Genomic DNA, 7,269 nt, shown 5'->3' with positions numbered 1-7,269 from the left:
AGGTGCAGCCCCTACACACTGGCGCACACATACTCAGTCACTCTGGCTCACTCACATGATCTGGGCTTTAGTGACTCTCTCACACTCTGTCCCCTAAATGTTGACCTGGTGGGAAACTGGAGAGTTGCTGCAGGGCTGGCTCAGGGTAGGAAACCCAGAGGATGAGAGAGACTAGGTGGTGTTCCTAGGACCCTCCGAAGGCTTCTCTAGGACTGCTGGCTCATAGGTTCCCAGGAGGGTACAGGGCATTTCTTAACTACATATTAGTGAGCAGTGAGCCACCTTGAATGTCTGAGCTGAGAAGGGCTTTAGAGACTGTCTCCTGTCATTCTCTCATTTCATGAAACTTTCAAACAATCTAAAGCCGCAGAAAGTTACAAAATCCCTGTGGTGGTTTGGCTGACTGTTAAAGTCAAGATGGGCTAAATGTTAAGACAAACACCCTCAAATTCTAAGTGACTTGACACAAAGCTGTCTTGCACTCACCTAGCAGTCCATTAGGGGGCACCAGTGGTGGAGTGAGAGGGCTCTCCTCCATGCAGTCATGCAGGCACCCAGGCTCTAACCATCTTTGGTGCTGCCATCTCCAATAAGGTCATCACAAGACATAAAGATAAGGTGGAGGGTCGTGTGTAGGCAGTTTTCACGGGTGGACATTACTCCTGCATACATCCCGTTGGTCAGGATTCATCATAGAGCAAGGGAAGTCCAAGAAGAAGAGGAGGAACTCAACATTAGTGAGCAGTAGCAATCTCTGTTACTTTCTGGAAGCAGGCATGACTTTCTTTCCTTTTACTTTGAACCCTCCACTCTTAATCTCTCAGGCAGGTGTTAATAATAAAAACAAGAATAAATAATAAAAAGAGGTCCCAATTTTGAGGGCTTATTATTTGCCAGACTGCACAGATTTTATTTCATTTAATGCTCACAAGAACCCAAAGCCAAGGTTCTGGCATTATTTCTGTGTTCAGAGAGGGTAGAACTAAGGCTAAAAGAGGTTTAGCAACTCCTCTCAGGTCACACAGCTCTTCTGGGTGGGTAGTCCTGCTGGGATTGGAGCCCAGCTCTGTCTGACTCTAAGGGGGTACAGGAAGAGCTAAGGACAGCCAGGTTGGGATTCAGCCATAGCTGGGTCACTTCAACCTCTAGCAGACAACAGAGAAGCTGAGCCACTCTTCCCCACAGCCATATCCTCACCCCCACCTCCAAAGAAGGGGTTGGGAGGCAGAGAGCCTCTGAATCACCAGGCAACTTGACAGCACATCCCCTGCTGAGTAAAATTGCTTTTAAAAAGCACTTACTTTTTATGATCTAATTCAGGATGACATTGAGTGTTCTCCAGCAGATGCCTCTGCCCCGTTCCCACCAGCTCCCCACTTCTTTCTACCCCTTTCCCTCAAAGCTGTGGCTGCTCCCGTGAGCAGCAAGACTCCTGCCCTGAGTGCAACTTCTTCCCCATTTTGGGGGAGGAAGTTGATTCCACACGGTGGGATGGGTTGTCCCCAGACTGCCTCCCACTCTGTGTTCCTCTTAGTCCCAGAGCCCCAGAGCCTACCACTGCCTCTGCTGTGGGCAATATTGTGCTCACAGAGATCGTGGGCACTGGGGTCAGACAGGCAGGGTTCAAGGCTGGCTCCAACACTTACATGTTAGTTATAGGACCTTGATCAATAATTAACCTCCCTCACTTTCATCTGTAAAATGCAAATAGTAATATCTGCCTCCCAGGGCTGTGGTGAGGATTAAGTGAAATAATTCAGCTAAAGTTCTGATCCTAATGCCTGGCACACAGGAAGAACTAAAAATGCTTTTGGGTGTTATTAGTTCTGGGATAAAATATATCAATGAGCAGATATCTGAGTAAACCCTTCCTCCATTAACTGAGTAAGAGGGGCCCTCTCTGCCCAGATGCTCACCCCATTCAAGACCTCTGAACCAATCTCTATGCACCAGACTAGTTCTGCACCTTGCTGATGCTGAATTGATGCAAGGGAGGCTGAGGAAGGACTTATCCAGAGAGGGTGAGTTGATCTATATAATGAATGAAGAAGGGGAGAGGAGATCAGTCCAGGTCCTCTGAGGAGCAGACACCAAGGAGAAATCAAATGCGCATGGATTTTAAGAAAATGCCTGTGGGAAAGGAAATAAGAAGTGAGCTGGGAAAGCTAGGGAGAGCTGTCAGACCACAAGGCTGGGCAGGTGGGGATACAGAAGTCTAAGGAAGGTTTGGCAAAGACATTGAGAGTCACTGAGCCAAAGCCAGTGGACAGAGGGGTACCCTATCTTTCGACTTCAGCCTCCAGCTGCACTCAGTCATTGGTGGGAACAACTCCTGGGAAGCATGGGTTCCAGGCAAAGGCAGCCATGGATTCCAAAGCTCAGCAGCTAGAGCCCCAATCAATCACTGAGGTATAATCAGAAAAAGGAGGTCTCTGAGGCACCGAAGGAAGGAGACAGACTGAGCTGTAGGCAGAGGCTGGGCATGCATTAGTGGAAGGAGCTGCGGAAGGAAAGAGTATAGAGCAGGATGGTTGGGAATATAAAAATTGTTGGAAATTACAAATTATCATTTCTTTAGTGTTTCTTGGGAGATACAAGTTATAGATTGGGAATTCCCTTTTTATGATTTTTGGCTACCTAGACTGTGCCCCTTCAAATATGATTGCATCTGAGACTAGTTCCAGTATTCAACAAATCATTTTATAAAATATGGTCCCTATGATGCAGCAAACATAGTTCTAAAGGCTTTATTCTCACAACAAACCTATGATGTGGGTATGATCTTTGTCATGCTGATTTTACAGATGAGGAAATGGAGGCACAGAGAGGTTAAGTGACCTGCCTGAAGCCACAGCCAGAAAGTAGTGGAGCTGGGATTGGAACCCCAGAGTCTATGCCACTGCCCACCCTTGGCCACCACTCTGTCTCTGTGTCCCCATTCCCTTCTTCCCACATCTCCCCTCTGCATTACAGCCTTGCCTCAGCACACCAGTCCCGTGGTGTGCAGCCACTCCCACCTCTGATTGCCAGCTCCCCTGCACACTCCCTGAGGACAGGGAGGCCCCTGACCTCCTGAGCTCCCTGAAGCACTTGGCGCTGGCCAGCCCAGTACAGTTACCACATATCTGCTCATCTGGGTTTGGATCATCTTCTAAAGCCTTTGCACTTCATCACCCCCAAATTCTGCTCTGTTGTTTAAGGATTGTCTCTCTCAAAGCTCACTCTCAAGTAGGGCTGACCTCCATTCTGGGTGTGGAGTAGGGACAACTCTTTTGGAGGTAACGTCACAACCCTCAGTAGCCACATACACCAGTACCCCACAAGCTTCTGAAGGTCTAACCCCTCCCCCCATATTGCTCCCTGTTCATTCATTTCTTTAGCCTCTTGGTAAAGTCCACAGCCATCTGCTTAAATGTAGAACTGGAGGCTTAATTCAGCCCTACAGCTTTGACTGGTTTGAGATATAATGCTTATTTTATAGGTACTCAGAAAGGGAGATGTTCGCTGGTTCGTTGGGGGGATGGTTCATGACCATAATACCAGCATTTTGGGAGGCCGAGGCCAGAGGATCACTTGAGCCCTAGAGTTCAAGACTAGCCTGGGTGACAAAGCAAGACCCCCATCTCTACAAAAAATTTTTAAAAATTAGCCGGGCATACTGGTTCACACCTGTAGTCTCAGCTACTTGGGAGGCTGAGGCCAGAGAATGGCTTAAGCCCAGGAATTTGAGGCTGCAGTGAGCTATAATTGTGCCACTGCACCCCAGCCTGGGTGACAGAATGAGAATCTGTCTCAAAAAAAAAAAAAAAAAAGACAGAGAGAGAAGACAGAAAGGAAAGAAGGAAGGAAGGGAGGGAGGGAGGGAAGAAGGGAAATGGAAATGTTCATTGGGACAGAGACGTGGAGTAGTCTACAGGATTAGAGAAAAGGAGGGCCTATTTGTGTTCCTCTTCTGCCAGTGCATGTAAATTCACCACTTTAAGAACCAAAGCCAATCAGATCACTTCATTATTGGTCTTTATGGAAATGTGGGTTCTCAACACTTTCCTGACTCTGGAGGACCCTGACTGGGGCTTCTTCTAGGAGCCAATGGATGTGCAGGGAAGGAGAGCCCCAGGCAGAGAGTGCACCATGGCAGGAACCCCACCCTTGCCCCACAAGCCTGGCTAACCCTACAGCTGGGCAATCCCAGGGAGGGGGAGTCATGAGAAAGAGAAGGTGGGGGTGGAGCAGGGAGGCAGAAGCACCAACACCAGGCACTTCACGCCTTTCCTGGCTGTATGCCCACTACGCCAGGCCTACCCCACAGAAGGTCTTGTGCTAACTCGAGGGAAGCTGCCATTCCCTGGGCAGCTACCCTGGGGCTGCAGGCAGGCTGAGCTCTGCCCCTTAGGGACCGGTGGGCTCTGAGGACACAGGTCAGACCTGCGTTCCTGGCTGCCTCCCTTGGCTCTGGAGCCGACAGCTGGACTGTGGTCGATAAAGAATCGATTTTCTTTTGTCTTGTGAGGCTTGTCTGTTGTGACAGAAAATAGGAAACCTAATAAAGACTGTGCTGCAGCCTCTCAGCGCCCTGAGCCTGCTCGAGCCCCAGTGTTAGAAGGAGAAAGAAAGGGGTGGGGGGTGAGAAACAAGTGCACTTCCTGAACAACTCCAGGGGGCACTGTTCATTTGGTGTTTGCTTTGTGCTGGGGGCTGGGGTGCTCGTACAGATAACTAAGAGACAGAGATAAGAATGCGGTGGAGAGAAAGAGAAAGCTTCCCTAGCACCTCCTCAGCAACTGTGCGTACAGGCAGTGGGCTCTGAGGTCGCCTTTCACTCGGGACCAGCCTCAAAGGCGGATGTCCAGTGCAGTCACACAGATCCCATGCCTGCAGCTTCATGCTCTGCTATCACTGTCTTAAAATGAAATTCTTGACAATTTTATCCTTGAATGTCTGTTTTGTATGTGAAGTCGGATGGGCTGTTTGTCCAAGCGAGCACTGGGGCTTGGAATTTCAGTTCCTAGGAAATCTCACCCTTTGCCATCTGCCTTTCTCCCCTGGGGATGGAAGTTTTTTTCACCATCCACCCTCCAACCCCTGCCCATCCTCCCTCCCCTTACCCTTCCTGGTATTCACCAGCCCCTGCCACTGGGAGCAGGGCTTCAGATGCAGGCTCAGGGAGGGTTGCACTTGGGCAATTAGGCTCTGCAGCATCTTGGGGTCATGCATGAAGGTAACTATTCTGGCCCCAGGCTGGCACCTCCAATACAAGCACTCAGTGAGTCCTGGCACAGAGGTTGCAGCCCCTTTGGGGTCACCTATCCACCATGAGTTGGGTAGGGGAGATGCCTACCTCAATTTCCCTGCCTCTGGCTGTGGGGCAGATCATTTGCCCACACACCAAGTCACAGCCAGGCGGGGTCTGGGCACCTGTGAGGGTCTGTGCTTGTCAGGAGTGTCCCCTTGCCTCAGAAAAAGCAACATTAAATAGCAGATGAGAAAACACCATGACAGGTTGAGAGACAACAAAAGCAAGGCAAACGTTTTATATTTTAGAGTTTATAACAGTACTTTTTACCTGCTTTTGAATAAGAAGCCCTGCATTTTTATCTGGCATCAGGCCTCAGAAATTATGGTAGCCAGACAGAACGGCACCTCTTACCAGTACTCATCTCCGGGTCTTGTGGCTGAGAAGGGCCAGGTTCCACAGGAACCTCCAGTGCTGCAGTGAAATGTGGGGGCTCAGGGTTCCAACACAGCTTCAGTCCCCTGCCTCTCTCTGCCTTGCCTGCCTGGGCTCTGAGGGCACCTGGCCACCTTCCATCTTCCACCAGCATCTCCTGACTTCCAGCCCCTGCTCCCGTCTCTGTTCTCTGCCTGCTCCCTGGCTGACTTTCTGCATCGACCTCCTAAGTGGGGGTGGCCTTCAATGCTCTGTGCCTTAGCCACTCTTCTCTCTCTTCCCCTGACAGTGTCTACTCCTCTGTTCTCACCCACACCATTGTCAGAAGGTGACCAAAGGCCACCCCCTAGCCACCTTCACTCAGCAGCTCCTGTTTACAATCTTAATCAGCAGAATGTGTATTTCTCAGATGTGTATTCAAGACCCTCCGCTCTTCCCAGGGCATGCTGTCCTCTCTGACTCAGTGTGCTGAAAATCGAAGTTGCCCATCTTTCTCCTTACAGCAGCTCTTCCTTCTGACTTTTCTATTTCTGGCTGTGACATCCTCATTCTTACTATCATCCAGATCTGAAACTTCCTAGCCATCTTTTACTCTTCCCTTTCCTTCACCTCCCACTTCCAAGAAAGCTCAAAACCTTGTCATTCCTTCCTTGAAAAATGTGCCTTGCGTTTGTTTATCCTGTAGGTTCCTACTGCCTGCAGTCTAGTTCAGACATTTATCAGCTCATGCCTTGACAAGAGCTTGCAGCTGACCCCTCAGCCTTAAGTCTCTCTCCCTGCCCATTATGCATGTACATGGCTCTAAGAATAAGTTTATTAAGATGGCTGTGCTGTGCTGACGGTATCATTCTGTTACTCAAGCATTTTCAGTAGCTCCCTGAGAGCCTAGTTATCCTCTCTCCAATATCTGATCATGTCAGTTAATGACCACATCCCTCCCCTGCTAAGACATTCAGGGCTTTTTATTGCTCAAAATGACCCCTAATGTGGCGCACACACACACAAATGCACACACACTTACTTTGTCTAGGTAATTCCTACTCATCCTTCTTAGCTCAACTTCCTTGTCGTAAAGGTTTATAGTGCTTCCTACTTCTCTTATGAGAAAGCTTACCACCATTGTTGCTAAACCATGTCATAAATGATTAAATGTCACTCTTCCCTGCTAGAATATAACCTTCAAAAGGACAAGGACTAGGTCAGTTCTGCTTAGACAGACCTCTCCCCTTGCCTAATGTATAGTAGACATTTAGAAAATATTTGTTGGACAGGTGAATGAACTACCATTTATTGAATGCCAGATTCTCTGCCTAGCACCTCATCTCATTTAATTCTCAGAGTATCTTTTTCAGTGCTGTTTCCACTCCATAGAAACCTAAAACGTCAAAGGTTGTGTTATAAACAAGGAGCCACTCTGCCTCCTGGCTAAGCAGCTCTTTCCACCCATGCTCCCCACCTCTCTGACTTCACGCGGACATTGCTGCCAGCTAAAATGTCCCTTCTGCCTTCATCTGCTGAAGTCCTAGCTACCTTTCAGAGTCCAACCTTAAAAAAGGTTCCTGCCACCTTCTTGTTTGGCCTTAAATACCTATAATGGATAA

The sequence above is a fragment of the Gorilla gorilla genome, chromosome 9 (assembly GCF_029281585.2).
Source record: "Gorilla gorilla gorilla isolate KB3781 chromosome 9, NHGRI_mGorGor1-v2.1_pri, whole genome shotgun sequence".
NCBI lineage: Eukaryota > Metazoa > Chordata > Mammalia > Primates > Hominidae > Gorilla > Gorilla gorilla.
The sequence above is the reverse complement of the archived record's forward strand: the minus strand, read 5'-3'. Positions refer to the sequence as shown.